This window comes from Rana temporaria, chromosome 12, assembly GCF_905171775.1.
Source record: "Rana temporaria chromosome 12, aRanTem1.1, whole genome shotgun sequence".
Lineage (NCBI taxonomy): Eukaryota > Metazoa > Chordata > Amphibia > Anura > Ranidae > Rana > Rana temporaria.
This window is the reverse complement of record NC_053500.1, coordinates 4,216,088-4,239,667: the sequence shown is the minus strand read 5'-3', so window position 1 is coordinate 4,239,667 and position 23,580 is coordinate 4,216,088.

Sequence of the window (23,580 nt, the reverse complement as noted above, 5' to 3'; positions counted from 1 at the left end):
GCTTACAAGCCGCTGCTCTGTGCGTCCTTTTACACACACAGAACCGTGGCTCGGCCCTGCCCCCTCTCTCTCTCCTCATTGGCTCATTGGCTGTGGTTGACAGTCAATGGCTCCCGCTGCTGCCTCAACCAACGAGGAGGGAGAGTTCCCAGAGTGCTGAGGCTCTCCTGCACATCACTGGAGGAAGATCGGGCTCAGGTAAGAAACGAGAAACTATTTCCGCCTATTCCCTTTGATTTTTCTGCTCACTGCGGTCAGGAAAAATCATCAATATGTACCCATTAACTTTTTGAGAATTGAAAGAATTTTTGGAAAAACAATCATTTTTATTATTATTATTGAGACCCCCACAACCACCGCCCAGGGTTGTGGAGAATGAGGCCCTTGTCCCCATCAACAGGGCTGGACTGGGACAAGGCCATAGCTGTTGAGTCAGCTGTCTGTCCCCTCCCCCGTGCTCCTTCTGGTCCCCTGTGCTCCTCTGTCATCCCCCTGCTCCTCTGGTCCTCCCCCTGCTTCTCTGTCCCCCCCCCTCCAGATGAGCATTGCGGGGAGGGAGAGGAGGTGAGCGGCCCACTATGCCATCGGCCCACCGGGAAACTCCCTGTAGTCCCAATGGCCAGTCCATCCCTGCCCATCAACATGGGGACAAGGTGCTTTGGGGGGTCCACAAAGCACCCTACCCATGTTGAGGGCATGTGGCCTAGTACGGTTCAGGAAAATTATTATATATTATACATTTTCTAACAAAACTCTAAACCTGTATAGAAAGACCTTGCTGTACCCAGGAAATTGTCCATATATATCGTTTCACAATCTGGAGATGATACATTGTTACAGGATTACCAGTGCAGGGGTGTTGGTTTCTTCCCCTGGGAAAAGAAGAGGGAACCTGCGTTGGTAATCGGCCCCGTCATTATAAGGGTGGTTGTTCTACTGGTATCACAGTCATTTTTATATCTGAGGAATCTGAATTGTTGGGCCTGTGACCTTTGCAGCCAGGTAGGAGAAGTGTACCCTCTGTATCTGCCAGTGGCGGTGCGTCCATAGTGGGCGCAGGAGCGCCGCCCCCTCTCTCCTGCACCCACTCACTCAACAATACACAGATTCATTGCATTGCATGAATCTATGTATAGTCGCCGCTGCCGCCCACTGTTCAGGTGACCGGTCCCCTGTTGAGCGCCGGCCATCTGAATAACAGCAGTGTTTTGTGTGTTTTCTAAGTGTCTATCAGAGCCAGTGGCTCTGATAGGCTTCCCGATTAGAGCCTGTGGGCTCTAATCGGCTTCCAAATGGTTATCCAGAGGGTGCACAAGGTGTGCGTTCCCTGGTTAACACTGACACGTGTCTCAGCCAATCAGGTTCACCGGGTCTGGTTACCGGTCACCTGATTGGCTGAAGCAACATTGAGGGCAGGAGAAGACATTGTGGGATCGTGGATGAGGATGGCTGACGCGAGAAAGGTAGGTGCTGGCGGGGGGGCAAACTGGCGGTATTTTGGGGAAATCTGGCGGCATTTTACAGGGGGAAACTGGCGGCATTTTACGGGACAATTGATGGGCACAGTGGCGACAATTGATGGGCACAGTGGCGACAATTGATGGGCACAGTGACGACAATTGATGATACAGTGGCTGCGTTTGATGGCACAGTGGCGACAATTGATGGGCACAGTGGCGACAATTGATGGGCACAGTGACGACAATTGATGGCACAGTGGCTGCGTTTGATGGCCCAGTGGCAACAATTAATGGCACAGTGGCTGCATTTGATGGCATAGTGGCGACAATTAATGGCACAGTGGCTGCGTTTGATGGCACAGTGGCGACAATTGATGGCACAGTAGCGACATCTAATGGCACAGTGGCTGCGTTTGATGGCCCAGTGGCAACAATTAATGACACAGTGGCTGCATTTGATGGCCCAGTGGCAACAATTAATGGCACAGTGGCAGCGTTTGATAGCACAGTGGCAGCATTTGATGGCACAGTGGCGACAATTGATGGCACAGTTGCTGCGTTTGATGGCCCAGTGGCAACAATTAATGGCACATTGGCGACAATTGATGGCACAGTGGCAGCGTTTGATGGCACAGTGGCGACAATTGATGGCACAGTGGCAGCGTTTGATGGCACAGTGGCAACAATTAATGGCACATTGGCGACAATTGATGGCACAGTTGCGACAATTGATGGCACAGTGGCAGCGTTTGATGGCACAGTGGCGACAATTGATGGGCACAGTGAGGCTGCAATTGATGTTTTTTTTTTTTCGTTGGTTTGCGCCCCCCAAAAATTTTGAGCACCAGCCGCCACTGGATGAATCTGATTTGTTGGGCCTGTGACCTATGCAGCCAGATAGGAGAAGTGTACTATCTGTATCTGCCCCCCCCCCCATCCCTAAGCAACCAGGTAGGAGAAGTGTACCCTCTATATCTCCCCCCCCCCCCCAAACTGAGCATGTTCATATTGCGTTATATCACTCATTCTTCTGATCCTGAGGGATCCTCGCTATGCGGTCTGGCCAGACACCTCATAGCTGTTTTATAACCTTTTTTTGAGACATCATCTTTGTATCTCTGATAGAACATGACAAGGTACAGAGGAATATGACTTACAATCGTCGCTGGTCACGGTTATGAACTTCACATATGTGAACCCGAATGACTGCATTCATGTACCAGCAGAAGTATAGAACAGATGTTAGAAACATTGAGAGAATTTAAAGTCAAACTCCAGGCAGAATTAAAGGGCATAAATGATTGCCGCCCTGTAATCATTAAAGGAGAAGTACGGGGAAAGCTTTTACTTCTCCTGTGGATCACTGGAGTGTAGTTCCTGTCAGTGACGACCCATCCGCACGGGCGCCGCCCCCCCCTATCCACCTAATTTACATGCGGGGCGCCGGACGCATGGATTCCAATCAGGTTTTTTTTTTTTTATAAGCATGTTATAGAGCCAGAGGCTGTAATAGGCTTCAAAAAGTGGTGGTCTCGGGGTGCACTGTGTTGTGTGACAATAGCGAATAAATATTCGTTATTGTCACACTGATTCTCCTCCCGGCCAATCAGGAAGCAAGTCGTGAGACCCATTTCCCAATGGGCTGAAAGGAGAAGCATTCCAATTGGCCTAGGAGGAGGAGGGAGGAGAAGAAACAAGGGGAAGCCGCCACCCGTCGCCCACGCCATAGATGGGGTAAGTGCCGGGCTGGAAACCGTCCAACCGACCGACTGAACGGGGGAGTGGGGTGCTTGTGGGTGCACTGTTTGCCACCCCCCCAGAAATATACGACCAGCCGCCACTGGTTCCTGTGACTCGTTTTCAGCAGGCTGCGGCTGAAATCCGCTGTCGGCTGATGTCACAGAGGACGGTCCAGGCTCGGGCAAGATCATGACAATGAAGTTGGGAACTGCCCACATGCCTGGACTGGCACCCGGCTCAGGCTCTCAGCGAGCTGCTCAGAACCTGAGCCAGCAGATCTTGCCCCTTCCACAGCCCAGCACTCCAGTGAACGAGGGGTAGGGGGGGCAGAGCAGACAGTGGTGACTAACAGGCATGATGGGAATTGTAGTTTCTGAACAACTGGAGACCCCTGGTCAATAGCAATGGCACAACCATCCACCCATCCCCCACATTCAGGGTGCTAGGTGTTATCCTGGACTCTGAACTCTCCTTTCAGCCCCACATCCAATCGCTTTCCAAGGCTTGCCGTCTCAACATCTCCAAAATACGTCCCATTCTAACCAATGAAACCACAACGCTCCTGATTCACTCTCTCGCCTCGACTACTGCAGCTCCTCATTGGCTTAAAGGGGTCATAAAGGATTTTTTTTTTGTTCCCTAAATATCTTCCTTTCCCTTAGTGCCGTCCTCCTTCACTTACCTCATCCTTCCATTTTGCTTTTAAATGTCCTTATTTCTTCTAAGAAATCCTCACTTCCTGTTCTTCTGTCTTTAACTCCACACCGTAATGCGAGGCTTTCTCACTGGTGTGGAGAAAGCCGCTTGAGGGGGGAGGGGGCGAGCAGGAGTGTCAGGACACCCACTAACACACAACTCCTTTATCTGCAACGTAGAGAGCGTCCTGACTCTCCGTAGTCCAAGGGAGGGGGGCGAGCACGACACTCCACACCAGGGAGAAAGCCTCGCATTACTGTGTGGAGTTACAGACAGAAGAACAGGAAGTGAGGATTTCTCAGAAGAAATAAGGACATTTAAAAGCAAAATGGAAGGATGAGGTAAGTGAAGGAGGACTGCACTAAGGTAAAGGAAGCTTTTTAGGGTAAACATTTTTTTTCCTTTACAACCCCTTTAATTTTAAATAGGCTCTCGCCCCTTCAGTCCATCATGGATGCTGTCTCCGGATTAAACCACCTTACAAACCGCTCAGCATCTGCTACCTCTCTCTGCCAATCCCTCCATTGGCTATCATTCACCCAAGGAATTCAATTCAAAATACTAACCATAAATTACAAATACATCAACAACTTGGCCCCCAGCTACATCACTAGCCTAGTCTCAAAATACCAACCTAGTCCTCCTACTAAGATCTCCTGCTCTCTAGCTCCCTCATCACCGCCTCCCATACTCACCACCAGGACTTCTCCCGAGCCTCTTCAGTTCTTTGGAATTTCCTACCCCAATCTATCTGACTATCTCCAACTCTATCCACTTTTAGGAGATCCCTGAAACCCTTTCTCTTCAGAGAAGCCTATCCTGCCCCCACCTAGCAACTGTACTTTTATTTTTTCCATCAGCCCATCCCCCACAGTTATTACCTTTTTGTATCACTAGCCCTTTCCTCTTTCACACTGGGGCTGGTTTGCAGGCGCTATTGCGCTAAAGATAGCGCCTGCAAACCGACCTGAAACAGCGGCTGCTGTTTCTCCAATGTGAAAGCCCCGAGGGCTTTCACACTGAAGCGGTGCGCTAGCAAGACCGCTCCAAAAGTCCTGCTAGCCGCATCTTTGGAGTGGTGAAGGAGCGGTGTGTATACCGCTCCTTCACCACTCCTGCCCATTGAAATAGCACCGTAGCTATACCGCCGGCATTGCGCCTCTGCAGAGGCGCATTGCGGCCGGTATTAACCTTTTTTCAGCCACTAGCGGGGGGTAAAACCGCACCGATAGTGGTCGAATACCGCCGCAATTCCAACGGTATAGCGCCGCTAAAAATACAGCCTTAGATTGTAAGCTCTAATGATCAGAGCCCTTTGATTCCTCCTGTATTGAATCGTATTGTAATGCAGGTGTACACACGATCGGAATTTCCCACAACAAATATTCAATGTGAGCTTTTGGTCGGAAATTCCGACCGCGTGTACGCTCCATCAGACTTTTTCTGTCGGAATTTCCGACGGACTTAGATAGAGAGCAGGTTCTCTATTTTTCCGTTGAAAAAAAAAATCCTATCGGAAAATCTGTTTGTCTGTGTGCAATTCCAACGGGGAAAAAAAACATGCATGCTCAGAAACAATTTGACGCATGCTCGGAAGTATTGAACTTATTTTTCTCTCTTTGTCATAGTGTTGTACGTCACCGCGTTCTTAACGCTCAAAAGTTCAGAGAACTTGTGTGTGACCGTGTGTATGCAAGCCAAGCTTGAGCAGAATTCCGTCGGGAAAACCATCCAATTTTTTTTCCAACGGAAAATCCGTTTGTGTGTAGTACGCGGCATTAGTGTACTGTCTGCCCTCATATTGTAAAGCGCTGCGCAAATTGTTGGCGCTCTATAAATCTTGTATTATAATAATAATAATATTCCAAACCAAATACGGGTGTTTCAAGCTCTGTGGCCGTCATCGGCGCAGTGTATGGAAAGCATGGCTTCTATGGAGGAAGGTTTTTTATGGGAAATTTTACCAATCTAGTTATTTACTTTTCCAAGGGGGGCTTTTATAGCGAAAGCTGCAATTAAATGGATTGGGGAGAGATTTACACCCTCGTTAATCCCCTCTTTAATCTGAAATCTCTTTGTTTCTGTCTCTTCAGGGCTGACAGAGGATTAATGGTAAACGTTATTTTGTTTGCAGTGCTAGTAACACCCCAGGACCCGACACTGTCCAATTTAAATCAGCCTCCTAGGTAAACAGGCCAGACAGTCTGCCACGCCGGGTGAGCAGAGGAATGTCAAATAGGGTCTGCAGGAAGCGCCTTCACACTTGCCCAGAAGGACCCTCCTGACCATAAATACTCAGCACCCCGGTGGCCTGGTGGGGCGAGGCTGCATGGTGTCTCTGTAGGGCTCCTTAAAGGGGTTGCAAAGGTAAAAGTTTTTTCACCTTCATGCATTCTATGCATGAAGGTGAAAAAACTTCCGACAATACCGCGCCCCCAGTTATACTTACCCGACCCCTCGAAAGTCCCGCTTTCGCCCCCACATCCTCTTCGCCGCTCAGCCTGGCCTTTGATTGGCTAGAGCGGATGGATTGAAAGCGGCGCAGCCATTGTCTGGCGCTGCTGTCAATCGCATCCAATGACGCGGCACGCCAAGGGGCGGGGCCGAGTGATACAGTGAGCGGCTATGGCTTGTGGAGCGCGCCCGCAAGGACTACACACAATGCGAGCTCTCTCACATGAATGTGTGGAGTTCTTGCAGGGGAGGACCAGAGACAGCCGCCGAGGGACCCCAGAAGATGAGGATCGGGGGCCACTCTGTGATATTCGGGCATTAGCGGTGAGGTTTTAACCCCCGCTGGCGGCCGAAAAAGGGTTAATAACGCCCGCATTGCGGGCGGTATTACCGCGGTTTCCCATTGATTTTAATGGGAAGGCGCAGTATAGGAGCACTAAACACCCCGCTCCTATACCGCTCCAAAGATGTGACTAGCAGGACTTTTGGAGCGGTCCTGCTACCGCACCGCTTCAGTGTGAAAGTGGCATGTTTTTTTTCATGCGGTATAACAGCGCTATTTTTAGCGCTGTACCGCATGAAAAACGCCTCAATGTGAAAGGGGCCTTAAGCAGTGTTTCTCCAGTCCTCAAGGCGCCCCCAACAGGTCACGTTTTCAGGATTTCCCTCAGATGGTGCAGCTGTGGTAAGGCAGTGAAACTGATCAAATCACCTGTGCAAAACAATGGAAAGCCTGAAAACATGACCTGTTTAGCTTAGCTGCAAGGTGAGCGTCCATTACCTTGGGGGAACGCCTGTGTGACGGAACTCTGGTACAGCTTTTTGGATCACTCACTGGGCTGTGTGGTTTTATGAACTGTAATACTTATCATTCCAGGAATGCTGCTATTTGAATATCACATGCACTGAAGCACTTTGGAGTATTTATTATATGCACTGGAGCACTTAAAGCGGGGGTTCACCCTAAAAAAAAACATTTTGTTTTCTAGCATGCCATCAAGCATACTAGCGCGATCTACAGTACGCCTTTCTTTTATTTTTTGGCGCCGTACTTACGGTTTACTGCCGTAGTGAAGTTTCAGACTCCCCGCAGGGAATAGGCATTCCTATGCACAGGGAAGATGATTGACGGCCGGCTATGGCGCGTCACGCTGCCCGAAGATAGCCAAAATAGGACTTGCCTATTCACGGCGCCTGCGCAGTCAGCTACGATGTCTGTGCGCAGGCGCCGTATAGCGCCGTGAAGAGGCAAGTCCTATTTCGGCTATCTTCGGGCAGCGTGACGCGCCATAGCCGGCCGTCAATCATCTTCCCTGTGCATAGGACCGCCCGTTTCCCCCGGGGAGTCTGAAACTTCACTACGGCAGTAAACCGTAAGTACGGCGACAAAAAATAAAAGAAAGGCATACTGTAGCTCGCGCTAGTATGCTTGATGGCATGCTAGAAATTTGTTTTTAGGGTGAAACACCGCTTTAAAGAGTATTTATACAAGGACTTGTGTGTCAATATATATTCATTCTTTAGGATTTATTGTTTATCATCATTTTTTTTTAATATTTATGCATGTATTCGCACTGTGTCGCATGATTATGCGATTTGCACTGTACATTTCATTTTCTGGTATTATTATGATTTTGTATCACTTACTGGACACTGACCAGTTTTTTGTCGTGGTGTTTGGTGCACTACTAAGTTTCTCAGCGCTGCGTTTTGTTTATTCATTTAATTTGGCACAAATTTATGAGAGGTGTTTCACGCTGGCAGCTTTATTTATATTGATTACATGTAAGCCTATAGGAGTGGTGGCTCGCAGCACTATTGCTTTTTAAATGTTGTCACATATATAGAAGCCATAGAAATATTTAATGACTTAAAGTGGTTGTAAAGGCAGAAGGTTTTTTTTGTTCTTAATGCATCCCATTCATTAAGATAAAAAGCCTTCTGTGTGCAGCAGCCCCCCTATAACTTACCTAAATTCCCTCTCTGTCCAGGGATGACCACGAATGTCTCAGCCGTCCGACATTCTCCTTCCTGTTTGGCTGAGACACATCAGTGGCGCCATTGGCTGCCTCTGCTGTCAATCAAAGTTAGCTAGCCAATCAGGGAAGAGAGGGGTGGGGCCGGGTCGGGGCTCCGTGTCTGAATGGACACAGGGAGCTGTGACTTGGTTAGGGTGCCCCCCCCCCATAGCAAGCTCCTTGCTGTGGGGGCACTGAACAGGAGGGAGGGGCCAGGAAAGCCGAAGAGGGACCCAAGAAGAGGAGGATCTGGGCTGCTCTGTGCAAATCTATTACACAGAGGAGGTAAGTGTAACATGTTTGTTATTTTCATAGGGGAAAAAATGTGACTTTAAAATCACTTTAAATTGATGATAAAGGCATTTTTTTTAAATTAACAAACATGTTTTACGTACCTGCTCTAAACAGGGGCAGACTGACTATCTGCCCGAGGGCCCCATGCCACTAGGGGGCCCCATCAGGGTTGCCAGCCTCAGTGAAACCAGGGACAGTATGTAAAAATCTGTGTATTAAAAAAAATCACAAGATTATAGCTGCCCCGCCCCTCCAGTACCTTTTGTGTGTGTGTGTGTGTGTGTGTATACTGTATGTGTGTGTGTGTGTGTATATATACTGTGTATGTGTGTATACTGTATGTGTGTGTGTGTATACTGTATGTGTGTGTATACTGTGTATGTGTGTATACTGTATGTCTGTATATACTGTATGTGTGTGTATACTGTGTGTGTGTGTGTATACTGTATGTCTGTATATACTTTATGTGTGTATACTGTGTGGCCCCATAATCTATTGCCTGGGGGCCCCATAATCTCCTTTTGCCCAGGGGCCCCATGAGTTGTCAGTTCGCCCCTGGCTCTGAGTAATGGTTTTGCACAAAGCAGCCCTGATCCTCCTCTTCTCGGGAACCCCCTGATGGCTCTCCTGGCCCCTCCCTCCTGCCAAGTGCCCAAAAAAAAGCAGCTTGCTATGGGGGGCACCCAAGCAGGTTGGCTCCAGAGCCGCTGCTCTGCATGTCCATTCACACAGAGAGCCGTGGTTAGGTCCGGCCCCCTCTCTCTCCTCATTGGCTCACTGGCTGTGATTGAGGAGGGGGAGTCCCTGGAGAGCTGAAGCTCTCTTGCACGTCACTGGATTGGGATAAGGCTCAGGTAAGTATGGGGGGGGGGGGGTCTTTTACCTTCATGCATGGATTGCATGCAGCTAAAAAAAACAAACAATCCATCTCTTTGCCCTCACGTTATCCTCACCATGCTTTGGTGATCCATGAAATCCGGGGCGCCATTCTCCTCCATGCAGATGTCGGTTGTCGCTGCCGTTCGCCTTTCGCAAGAGAGCTCAGCATTTGTCTTGGCCGCAACAAGCTAACATTTTTACAATATTTTTAAACTGACATATTTGAGTGACATGAAATAATAGTAACCCCGGTCCGATCTTGGAAGGAATCTGAAAAATAATGTTTTTTCTGTTAATGTTATTAAATGTAGTTAAGTAATCCGTCTGGATGCTTTCCCTGATTGAGGAGGAAGCTCGCGTTCTGGAATGTATCAGGGAAAAGCTCTTAAACAATTATTCTTTCACCTTTGCTATCGGTTCTGATCCTCCTGATTATACCGGCCACGGGCAGGCTTTTCTTTTTGTTTTTCTCTTGTGTGTGTGTTTTTTTTATTTTACATTTGTTTATTGTTTTTTTATCCATCGTGTGTTTATTATATTGTTAGTAAGGTATTTGTCTTCTTTAGACCACAGCGGTGTAGTATAATGACATTCCTGAATGGATACAGTCCAATGGATACAATTCATACAATCCAATGGATACAATTTATACAATGGATACAATTTATACAATTTTAGCGAGGAAAGGGTATTGGAACCCATGGATAGAGAGTGCTGCACACCCCTGATATGTCTTGAGAAAAGAGAAAATTACCCCTAGGGGCTTTGTGCTGCAGCAAGGAATAGAAACGTACCAAAAAATATATAAAAGTATAAATTTATTTAAATATGTTGTACGGAAAAAGCCCCAAACAGTAGGGACTCAAGATATGAACTTGGTAAAAAACATAAGTCATACATGGCAAGTAAAAACACAAGGTAGAACAAGTACAGACATAGCATAACAGTACTGTAAGTATACAAATACTATGGGCGAAAAACACCCCTGTTTAATTTATACAATGGATACAATTCATACAATCCAATGGATACAATTTATACAATGGATACAATTCATACAATCCAATGGATACAATTTATACAATGGATACAATTGAAAGGTGTGGAAAAGTAAGCCTTCAACTTAAATATCTTAGCTGCCGCTGGGGCAGATGATGGTGCACCCATGTAGGGCGCGGTCAGTAGTATATACAGTGGGACCTCGGATTACGAGCAGGGCCGATCCCAGGCAAGGTGCACAGGGTGCTTTGCACCCAGGCGCCTGCAGAGGTGGGGGCGCCGAAGTGGCAGAGTTCTCCCCTCCCTCCTTCTCTCCTTGTTTGTGTCCGTCCAGAACTAGTGTTCTGAGAATAGGTGTGAGTCTGTCCAGAACTGATGTGTCTCTGACCATCTCCTGTACCATGTCTGTAGTCTCTGACCGTCTCCTGTACTATGTCTGCAGTCTCTGACCATCTCCTGTACTATGTCTGCATTCTCTGACCGTCTCCTGTACAATGTCTGCAGTCTCTGACCATCTCCTGTCTGCAGTCTCGGACCATCTCCTCTACCATGTCTGCAATCTCTGACCGTCTCCTGTACTATGTCTGCAGTCTCTGACCGTCTCCTGTACTATGTCTGCAGTCTCTGACCGTCTCCTGTACTATGTCTGCAGTCTCTGACCGTCTCCTGTACAATGTCTGCAGTCTCTGACCATCTCCTGTACTATGTCTGCAGTCTCTGACCGTCTCCTGTACAATGTCTGCAGTCTCTGACCATCTCCTGTATCATGTCTGTAGTATCTGACCATCTCCTGTATCATGTCTGTAGTATGTCTTGGGGCTCTTTCTAACAGACTCTCTAACAGAAGTCCTCTCTGTGTCCATCAGAGACGCCCCCTCCAGGTCCCAATAAAGTACTCTGCTTCTCTTCCTGTATTTTGTTTATTGATAAGAGATCATGTAAGGATCCCAGGGTAATGAAGACTTTGTGGGGGAGCATCTCTGTGGTTGAGTCATTGCCATAGAAACATTTGTAAAGGGGAGGAGTTAGTAAAATGACCACGCCCATGTGGGGGCGCCTGAAATATTTCTGCACCCAGGCGCCTGTGACCCCAGGATCAGCCCTGATTGCGAGTAACGCGTTTAATGAGCATTTCGCAATACAAGCGCTGTGATGGGGTGGGGCCAGGTCCGTGTCGGAATGGATACATGGAGCTCTGACTCGGCTCAGATGCCCCCATGGAGAGCTGCTTGCTGTGGGGGCACTTGATAAGGAGGGAGGGGACAGGAGCAGCAAAGAGGGACACAAGAAGAGGAGGATTCGGGCTGCTCTGTGCAAAACTGTAAAAATGTATAACATACAATCGCTTTTTAGTGTAGATCGTCCCAAATAAAAGCAAAGAATCTCACTGTGCCACAGATTAAGTTGCTTTCTTCAAATGTCCCCCCTTTAGGGTAGCCACGGCCCCACATGTTTCAGACAAGGATCCCCCCTGGAGGTCACAAAAGTATGGCAACAGGTGGCAAGGTAGAGAAAATGAGCAGGACACTGGCAATCCTAGGATCTTAGAAAGGTCAGAGATGTGGCCCGTATATGTGGCCCCATGGAGTCCAGGAGTGAATCCACTGGCTTGTAACAAGTGGTACAGCAAGTCCAATAGGACCGAAATCCAAGGCTGGACTGGGACAAAAATTTGGCCCTGGACTTCATCCACACTGGCCCACTTTGACAGGTCTCTCCCACGGCGTCCGGACAACTCCCGCACCCCCCCGGCCACCCAAGCCCCCTCTCCACCTTCACTTGCCACTGGCCGTTCTACTTTATTAGAGTAGAACGGCTGGTACTGGTACTCTTATAGGCAGAACCAGTGGGGAAGCTAGACATTATTTCACCCGGGGCAAAGAATCAGTTCAGTGCTCCCCTTATGGGACAAGATTAGGCAGAAGTGAGAAACTCCCAGGCCATAGCTGTTGAGTCAGCTGTCTGTCCCCTCCCCCCATGCTCCTCTATTGTCCCCCCTGCTTCTCTGTTCCCCCCCCCAGGTGAGCGCTGCGGGAAGGGAGAGACAGAGGAGCGGAGGGGGGAGGCGTTCCGCTGTCACTGAAGCCGGCCCACTGACCCATCGGCCCACCGGGAAACTCCCTGTAGTCCCAATGGCCAGTCCATCCCTGCCAAAATCTGCTAGAGTTTCAAGCAAAGGCAGCAATGCTTAACCACTTAATCACCGAGGACGTCTTTATGCGGTGATATCTGAATGATGGTGGCAGCTACAGGCATCATTCAGATATCGCCGTCTTCAGCCGCCGATTCTGTGCACAGTAAGAATGATCAAAGTGGCGGTTCCGCCGCTTGATCTTTCTTATAGGCAGCGGGAGGGGACGACCCCTCCCGGTGCTTCTCCGGGCATCGGGGGCACAGAGAGCGAATCAGCCAGCGCTGCTGGGAAGCATAGAGATAACTGGTGACCAGAAGTGCGGGGGAAGCGATTACAGAAACGATGCCCTGTGTCTGTGTCTCTCCCTGCAGCAGCTGAAAGCCGGCGGGAGGGAGAGAAACCGACCTTCAGCAGCTGCAGAGACTTTCTGTAAATTGCACCTCTGCCCGACCACACCCATTCCTCCTGCTGTTTGGGCCCCCCTGTGTGGCCGGGTCCCCTACTGAAGGACTGGTGGTCCCCCTCTTATCAGTGGCTACAGATGGATAAGCTGCAATATATAACATTTTTGTTCTCGGGTTTAGATATCCTTTGTGTGGACTTTTTTTTAGTTTATTACTATAAAGAAAATTCTGATCCTCTGTGATTTGCTGCAGCCCATCAGTCACTTGGCGGTTGTAATCATCCGATGAATAACAAAGTATCTTTTTTCTCAAATGATTTCACTTTTGTCCAATCTAATTGTATCTTTTTTTTTCTTTTTTTGCTGATTCCCACTCTGCTACAAAGTAAAGCTATACAAAGTCTGGAAATGTCATAATCCCCCCCCCCCCCAGCTCTCGGGTTTGTGCCCCCTTGACCGCGGCATAAGTGCGTCGCTAGTGAAAAGGTCGCCTCTAAAATATACGTTCGCTAGTCAAAATAAAGCCGCCTCTCACCTCATATGAAACGAGTCAATCCTTTTCCCCGCTGCTGCACTGACTAGAATTTGGCAAGCGGATTATTCCAATCAGCGTCAGCGCCCGCAATAAACGAGGGGTCCCCGCCCGACCGTCACCTCATCTAATATTTACACAAACCTCATTATTCCCCCTCATTTGCTGCAAACGCTGCACTTTCAACCAAATTCCGGTCGGTTCCCTCCCGAAGAAGGATTGCTGGGGATGAAAAGGCTCCTATTTTTGCAAGGCGCTCATTAAACCGTGTAACCATTACCGTTTGATAAAAAAAAAAAAAAAAGCGCTGAAAACAGAACAAGGAAATAATAATAATAGAAGGGAAAGAAAAAAAAACGTTCCCGAGCAGTGGGATGTTTTACAGTGTTGTTTTATGAGAAAGGTGTCGCTTGTTGAACTCGCCATATACAGGCAGATCTTACATCAGACGCAACATCTGCGTATTGTCAGCATGGCTGCCAGATGGTGGTAAGTTCAAACCTCGGCTCAAAACCCTTACCAAATACTGTACTGGGACTTACGTGTGCGTTCGCTTCTGCGCGCGAACTACCGGGGACAGGGGCGTTTTAATTTTATTTTATTTATTTTTTTCACTTTTATTCCTAGTACAAGGAATGTAAACATCCCTTGTAATAGGAAATGTGTGTGACAGCTCCTCTTTATGGAGAGATGCGGGGTCAAAAAGACCCCGCATCTCTCCTCCAGGCTGGAAAGCATGAGATCGGTGAATTTCTTTTTACCAATCTCATGATTAATGTTGCTTACTAGCCACAATCGCGGCTTTGTTTACTTACGGGTACCCGGGCGTGACGTCATCACATCGCGCCCAGGCCTCCGACGGTCATAGAGATGACTGGTGACCAGGCCTACCAGGTACTATGTGACCAGTCCCCTGGCTCTCTGGCCAGCAGTTGAACTCTCATGTCTTCAAGAACAATGCAGGATCAATAGTCCTATAAATAATAAAGGTTCTTCCATTCACTTAAAGATGTAATTTGTGACAAAACACATAGGGCGGAGCCAACAATCCTGTTGTCATTACACATCCTGGAGTCTGGAAAGCAGCCGTACGATTCATGGGACCGGATTAATTTACTATAGACATTGCAACGAAACACGTAGGGCGGAGCCAACAATCCTGACGTCATTACGCATCCTGGAGTCCGGAAAGCAGCCGTTCGATTCATGGGACCAGATTCATTTCCTATAGACATTGCTTAATCGTATATTTGTGAGTATTTTGGCTATTTTAATCAACTTTTATCCTTATAGTTTTACACTATGTGGGACCTTTGGCATTTAATGAAGATCCTGGAGCATTGGAGGGTGGCTAATAGTGACCTGTATGTGATGAGTGATACCCCTTACCCCTTGCTCATGTAAGTACGTTTTAATGGGCATGGGGTGGAGGAACACTGTGGTGTGGTGTCCAAAAGTGTCCAAAAGTGTCAAGAGCTGCGCTTTACTGCCGTTAAAGGATGATAAATCTCAAGCTATTTGTAATCGCATAACCAGTCCCATGGATCGAACGGCTGCTTTCCGGACTCCAGGATGCGCAATGACGTCAGGGTTGTTGGCTCCGCCCTACGTGTTTCGTCATAAATTACATCTTTTGGATGGTGGACTTATATAAAATATATATATACACTATGGGCCAGATTCAGGTAGACTTACGACGGGCGTATCAGTAGATACGCCGCCGTAAGTCTGAATCTCCGCCGTCGTATATTTAAGCGTATTCTCAAACTCAGATACGCTTAAATATTGCTAAGATACGACCGGCGTAAGTCTCCTACGCCGTTGTATCTTAACTGCATATTTACGCTAGGGGCGTGTACGCTGATTTACGCCTAGAATATGTAAATCAGCTAGATACGCCTATTCACGAACATACTCCCGGCCGTCGCAGTAAAGATACGCCGTTTACGTAAGGGGTTTTCAGACATAAAGATAAACCACCAAAAAGATGGCGCAGCCAATGTTAAGTATGGATGTCGGAACCGCGTCAAATTTTTCAAGTTTTACGTCATTTGCGTAAACTCGTCCGTGAATGGGGCTGGCCGTAAGTTACATTCAGTCTCTACGTGCAGTCCAGTCTTTGAAGGGAGGGGATCGTGTTCTGCTTCAGTAGGTCACAGTACATATTGGCATTCATGGTTCCCTCACGTTCTGTAGCTCCCCAGTGCCGGTGATCTGATGATATGGTTCCTCCTATAGATATGGTGATGGGAGATATCTGGGGTGTAGAGGAGTCAGAGTGCTGGGGGGATATCTGGGGTGTAGAGAGGTCAGAGTGCTGGGGAGATATCTGGGGTGTAGAGGGGTCAGAGTGCTGGGGGGATATCTGGGGTGTAGAGGGGTCAGAGTGCTGGGGGGATATCTGGGGTGTAGAGGGGTCAGAGTGCTGGGGGGATATCTGGGGTGTAGAGGGGTCAGAGTGCTGGGGGGATATCTGGGGTGTAGAGGGGTCAGAGTGCTGGGGGTATATCTGGGATGTAGAGGGGTCAGAGTGCTGGGGGGATATCTGGGGTGTAGAGGGGTCAGAGTGCTGGGGGGATATCTGGGGTGTAGAGGGGTCAGAGTACTGGGGGGATATCTGGGGTGTAGAGGGGTCAGAGTGCTGGGGGTATATCTGGGGTGTAGAGGGGTCAGAGTGCTGGGGAGATATCTGGGTGTAGAGGGGTCAGAGTGCTGTGGAGATATCTAGGGTGTAGAGGGGTCAGAGTGCTGGGGGTATATCTGGGGTGTAGAGGGGTCAGAGTGCTGGGGGGATATCTGGGGTGTAGAGGGGTCAGAGTGCTGGGGGGATATCTAGGGGTGCAGAGTGGTCAGAGTGCTGGGGGGATATCTGGGGTGTAGAGGGGTCAGAGTGCTGGGGGTATATCTGGGGTGTAGAGGGGTCAGAGTGCTGGGGGGATATCTGGGGTGTAGAGGGGTCAGAGTGCTGGGGGGATATCTGGGGTGTAGAGGTGTTAGAGTGCTGGGGGGATATCTGGGGTGTAGAGGGGTCAGAGTGCTGGGGGGATATCTAGGGGTGCAGAGTGGTCAGAGTGCTGGGGGGATATCTGGGGTGTAGAGGGGTCAGAGTGCTGGGGGTATATCTGGGGTGTAGAGGGATCAGAGTGCTGGGGGGATATCTGGGGTGTAGAGGGGTCAGAGTGCTGGGGGGATATCTGGGGGTGTAGAGGGGTCAGAGTGCTGGGGGGATATCTGGGGTGTAGAGAGGTCAGAGTGCTGGTGGGATATCTGGGGTGTAGAGGGGTCAGAGTGCTGGGGGGATATCTGGGGTGTAGAGGGGTCAGAGTGCTGGGGAGATATCTGGGGTGTAGAGGGGTCAGAGTGCTGGGGGGGATATCTGGGGTGTAGAGGGGTCAGAGTGCTGGGGGGATATCTGGGGGTGTAGAGGGGTCAGAGTGCTGGGGGGATATCTGGGGGTGTAGAGGGGTCAGAGTGCTGGGGGGATATCTGGGGTGTAGAGGGGTCAGAGTGCTGGGGGGATATCTGGGGTGTAGAGGGGTCAGAGTGCTGGGGAGATATCTGGGGTGTAGAGGGGTCAGAGTGCTGGGGGGATATCTGGGGTGTGGAGGGGTCAGAGTGCTGGGGGGGATATCTGGGGTGTGGAGGGGTCAGAGTGCTGGGGGGATATCTGGGGTGTAGAGGGGTCAGAGTGCTGGGGGGATATCTGGGGTGTAGAGGGGTCAGAGTGCTGGGGGGGATATCTGGGGTGTGGAGGGGTCAGAGTGCTGGGGGGATATCTGGGGTGTAGAGGGGTCAGAGTGCTGGGGAGATATCTGGGGTGTAGAGGGGTCAGAGTGCTGGGGAGATATCTGGGGTGTAGAGGGGTCAGAGTGCTGGGGGGGATATCTGGGGTGTAGAGGGGTCAGAGTGCTGGGGGGATATCTGGGGTGTAGAGGGGTCAGAGTGCTGGGGGGGATATCTGGGGTGTAGAGGGGTCAGAGTGCTGGGGGGATATCTGGGGTGTAGAGGGGTCAGAGTGCTGGGGAGATATCTGGGGTGTAGAGGGGTCAGAGTGCTGGAGGGATATCTGGGGTGTAGAGGGGTCAGAGTGCTGGGGGGATATCTGGGGTGTAGAGGGGTCAGAGTGCTGGGGTGATATCTGGGGTGTAGAGGGGTCAGAGTGCTGGGGGGATATCTGGGGTGTAGAGGGATCAGAGTGCTGGGGAGATATCTGGGGTGTAGAGGGGTCAGAGTGCTGGGGGATATCTGGGGTGTAGAGGGATCAGAGTGCTGGGGGGATATCTGGGGTGTAGAGGGGTCAGAGTGCTGGGGGGATATCTGGGGTGTAGAGGGGTCAGAGTGCTGGGGGGATATCTGGGGTGTAGAGGGGTCAGAGTGCTGGGGGGGATATCTGGGGTGTAGAGGGGTCAGAGTGCTGGGGGGATATCTGGGGTGTAGAGGGGTCAGAGTGCTGGGGGGGATATCTGGGGTGTAGAGGGGTCAGAGTGCTGGGGAGATATCTGGGGTGTAGAGGGGGTCAGAGTGCTGGGGGGATATCTGGGGTGTAGAGGGGTCAGAGTGCTGGGGGGATATCTGGGGTGTAGAGGGGTCAGAGTGCTGGGGGGATATCTGGGGTGTAGAAGGGCAGCCCGGGCTGCCCCAATTTCGGGGGGCAGCCAGGGGTCAAGGACCAGCGGCTTTGGGGAAAGGGCAGTGCCCAGGTGTGCCCTCTCATTAAGACAGCCCTGCCCTCTACTGAAAATTAAAACCTCAGCTCTTGGTGTATGGACCCTTTAAGAGCTGTACTGTTGTTATTACAAATGACAGAGAGTTCTATAGATGAGCTGTAGGTTGTAATGTGTTATGACGTCATACAGTGAAGGCGGTAGGAAGTGAGCGCAGACTGTACAGCGCGGGGACAAGTCGATGTTGACACAGCGATGTGCTAAAACCAACCTGGGCCAAGATTGCAGGCGGTAAGGGGGAAATGGCTCTCCAGCGATGACGAGGGAGGATTAGTAGCTTTTACAATTGGATTTAATGATTTCTGAGCTCACTCCGAGGCCGCGCAGAGTGCTGGAACCTGAAGGAACACGCTTGGAGCCTGCAGAGTACTCTTCTTACCCTCTTCTGAGGAATGTAGATCCTTCGTAGCCCAGACCCAGAACCCCCCCCCCCCCCCCCCCACCTCCTACAGGCACACATTTCACTTTACATGGAGTTTAATTTGTAGTTTTATTTTATTGTAGCTCTAATGTAGCAGTTCCACGTTTCATGTTTTCATTCGTAGTTTTATAGTTTTTTTATGTTTTATTGAATAGATATGCAGTGTAAACAAATGGATGCAAGGTATACACAATGTTGAGAATAGAGAAATAAACATGTCATACAGAAAGTGGAAACATAAAATAACCGGCATAGGTGTGCGCAGCCTATTACATTATAGTGTAAACCCCAAAACTCAAACACGTGTGTGTAGTATACATACATAGGCGTGCGCACAGGGTGTGCCAGATGTGCCTGGGCACACCCTAATCACCCCGTGCTGCGCAGATTCCCCCTACTGATGTACTGACACATCCATATTTGAATACATTTTAAAATGCTTGTTTACATGTATTTATATAAAATATTATATCTGTAAGAGTGTGTAGCTGTGTATGTGTGTATGTATATACAGTGGAACCTTGGGTTATGAGCATAATTAGTTCCAGGAGAATACTCGGAATCCAAAGCACTCGCAAGTCAAAGTGAGTTTCCCCATAGAAGTCGATGGAAACTAAAATAATTTGTTCCACATTGACTTCTATGGCTTGCAATTCCACATGTGGCCAGAGGTAGGGGGGGGGGGGGAAGGGCGGAGAGCCTCGGAAACTCTCCCTGCTCTTTCCCCAAAGCAGCTGATCCTTGAGCCCGGGCTGCCCCGAAATTGGGGCAGCCCGAGCTGCCCTTCTACATCCCAGATACCCCCCCAGCTCTCTGACCCCTCTACATCCCAGATACCCCCCCAGCTCTCTGACCCCTCTACATCCCAGATATCCCCCTAGCTCTCTGACCCCTCTACATCCCAGATACCCCCCCCCCCCAGCTCTCTGACGCCTCTACATCCCAGATACCCCCCCAGCTCTCTGACGCCTCTACATCCCAGATACCCCCCCAGCTCTCTGACCCCTCTACACCCCAGATATCCCCCCAGCTCTCTGACCCCTCTACATCCCAGATACCCCCCCAGCTCTCTGACCCCTCTACATCCCAGATACCCCCCCAGCTCTCTGACCCCTCTACATCCCAGATACCCCCCCAGCTCTCTGACCCCTCTACATCACAGATATCCCCCCAGCTCTCTGACCCCTCTACATCCCAGATATCCCCCCAGCACTCTGACCCCTCTACACCCCAGATTTCCCCCCAGAACTCTGACCCCTCTACACCCCCTAGATATCCCCCCAGAACTCTGACCCCTCTACACCCCAGATATCCCCCCAGAACTCTGACCCCTCTACATCCCAGATACCCCCCAGCTCTCTGACCCCTCTACACCCCAGATATACCCCCAGCACTCTGACCCCTCTACACCCCAGATATCCCCCCAGCTCTCTGACCCCTCTACACCCTAGATATCTCCTACATCCTACCTATTTGATTTCGGTTTACCTGCACTGTCTCCATTGTAGGAGCCCCAGAGCATTACTTTGCCCAGGGGCCCATGATGCTATGAAGACGGCCCTAAGCTCGGCTGGACTTGGAAAACCTTGGAAAGGCTCAGGAATGGATGGGGGGAGCCCTAACGGGCCAGAGGACGAGTTAGTGAGCCGGCAAGGGGGGGGGCGTGGCTATGGTGTGCGGGGAGGGAGGGCTTGTTGTCGGCCGGCGGGCTGGAGCGATGGAGGAGGTGTCTATTGTTGGGTCTGTCTGACCCCCCCCCCCCCCCCCGCCCGACCAATGGAGCACCAGCCGCCACTGCTGCTGACATCACACCCAAGATAGCGGCACCCAGCAGCAGTCTCCTGGCTTTGGATGTCTGCATAAGGGAGGCTTTACATATAAGCGAAGGGAATATATATAAGGGAAGATTATTGTAACAACAGGGGGGCAGATTCAGGTACCTGCGCGGCTAGTTACGGCGGCGCAGCATATTGTATTTAAACTACGCCGACACAACTTACAGGAGCAAGTACAGTATTCACAAAGCACTTGCTCCGTAAGTTGCGGCGTAGCGTAAATGGGGCCGGCGTAAGCCCGTGTAATTCAAATGTGGAAGGGGGGGCGTGTTTTATGCTAATGTGTGATGACCTGACGTGTTTTACGAACGGCGCATGCGCCGTCCATGTACATATCCCAGTGTGCATTGCTCTCAAGTACGCCGCAACGACGTATTGGTTTCGACGTGAACGTAAATTACGTCCAGCCCTATTCGCGAACGACTTACGCAAACGACGTAAAAAATTCAAATTTCGAAGCGGGAACGACGTCCATACTTAACATTGGCTGCGCCTCCTAATAGCAGGAGCAACGTTACGCCGAAAAAGCCTTACGCAAACGACGTAAAAAACTACCGCCGGGCGCACGTCCGTTAGTGAATGGGCGTAACTAGGTAATTTGCATACTCTACGCCGAAAACGACGGGAGTGCCACCTAGCGGCCAGCGTGAGAATGCACCCTGAGATACGACGGCGTAAGAGACTTATGCCAGTCGGATCTTAGGCTAATGTCGGCGTATCTTGCTTTCTGAAAGAAAGATACGCCGGCGCAGATTTGAATTTACGTGGCGTATCTATAGATACGTCGGCGTAAATTCTTTCTGAATCTACCCCAGGGTCTCTTTAATGTACTTTTCCTTCCAGCTTCATATTGTGAAATACAATGTAGCTACCTGAGAACTGGCTAATTGCAACATTTGGCAACAGTTAAAAAAAGTGACTCAGCATGTCCCAGCCAAATCATCCACAGCGCAGTAAAAGCATTTTGGATTGGCCGGCTCGCAGCGGCAACAGCGGGAGAGATTGAGGACCTGTCAGGAACATGCAGATACCGTAGAAAAACACTCTCACCAATAACTGACACCGCGTTCGATTGCCGCCATTCTCTTAACCGTCACATTATTATTTGTCACGTCGATAACACGCTGTTGACAGTAGATGGATTTCGCGTGGGGCTTCGCGCGGGCCAAATAAAACACATTCGTCGTCTCCAGTCACCGGGCGCCCGGGGCTTTTAAGGTCGCGGATTGGTTACGTAGCTCATTAGCCGCGATTGTTCGCCGGAGCCAATTCAAGTAAAAAACATCAGGGGAGGTAAGTAATAATTCTGTTAGAGGGTGCCAAGGCTTTTCATTCTGAAAATAATGATGCGTGAGATTTTTATGGAGAAGTCATAGATGGGACTGATAGGGGGCCTGGGCCGGTTCCGTCGTCACACTGGCAGAGGTACAGTGGCCCCCGGGGCTGTGTGTGTGACTCACACATTATATTTGTCCTTCTCACTCCCAGTCCTTTCCAGAACTCTAAATTTTTCCACGCCTTTAAAAAAAAAAAGGCAGAAACAAGTAAAATCTGTCAAGGGAACCAGTACGCTTTCCAGAAAACAGCCGTATCCAAAGGTGTGCACAGCTTATTGCACCCCCAGAGCTCAAACATATGTTTGTATAGATATATATATATTCACGCACACATAACAACATTGAAAAAAACTGTGAAGTGGGTCTGAATACTTTATGAATGCACTTTTATGGAAGGGGCCGTGGGAAGTCTGTACAGGCCACAGTGAGATCCCATTGGGGTGGCAAGTATGAGACACAGTGGCGCTGCGGTGGCTCAACGCGATTGGCACTGCGCTGACAAGCCATTCACCTCTGCAGCTAGGGGTTCGGATCCCGGTCTCGGCTACATGTGAATTGAGTTTGGTGGTCTCAGCCCGGCTCCCGGTGGGTGTGCTATGCGAGGTAAACCTGCGCTTAGTACGCCCACCCCCCTCCCACAAAAACCACCACACTTAAACGCACTCGAAATTGGGTTACATGCACGCACTTTGACCATGCGGTTTCTAAAACGAGAGGCGAAGGACTAACGGGGCTGGTTGAGGGGGCTAGATCCTCTCACTCCCTTATAGGGAGTCCCTCTGCCCCGTTGGGCTTCAAAGCGGAGCAGGTAGGGCGGGCTGTGTGGGAGGACCCCCTCACGCACCCGCCATTGCCACCCGGGGCATGGAGAAAGGTGGCAGATTGCCTCTGGGGGAGGCCTGCCTACTCCCAACTCCTGCAGTCCAGCTCCTCTCTCGAGTACAAGCACAAAATACACTTTTTTACAAAAAAAAAAAAAAAAAGACACAGTGGCGGTTCGTCCATAGAGGGCGCTGGAGCGCCTCCCCCTCTGGCTCTCGCCCGCCACTGAGTCTAATAACATATATTCATGCATTGCTGGTCTATTCAGAGATGGGTGGAAGTTGAGCGCCGGCCACCTGAATAACGGCAGCTGGTTGGCTGTGCGGAAGTGCCAGCGGCTCTGATAGGCTTTTCGAGTATAGCCCTTGGCTCCCGGATGTCTTATCCTCGGGACGTACGGGGGGTGCGTTCCTTGGATAAGACTGATGTTCGTCTCAGCCAATCAGGTTTCCCCGATTCTGGTTATCAGTAACCTAATTGGCTGAAGCGTCACCAAGGCGGGAGAAGACATCGAGGGACGTGGAAGGAGTAAGGTAAGTGCATTTTACAGGGCACATGGGCGACAATGGGCACAGTGGCATCAATGGGCACAGTGGTATCAATGGGCACTGTGGTGACAATGGGCACAGTGGTTACAATGGGCACAGTGGCAACAATTAAAGAGCACAGTGACATGCACAGTGGCGACAATTAAAGGGCACAATGGTGACAATTGGCACAATGGCGACAATTAAGGGGCACAGGGGCAACAATTAGGGGCGCAGTGGCTGCGTTTGATGGCATGGCACAGTGGTGCGAATTGATGGCATAGTGACTGCATTTGATGGCATGG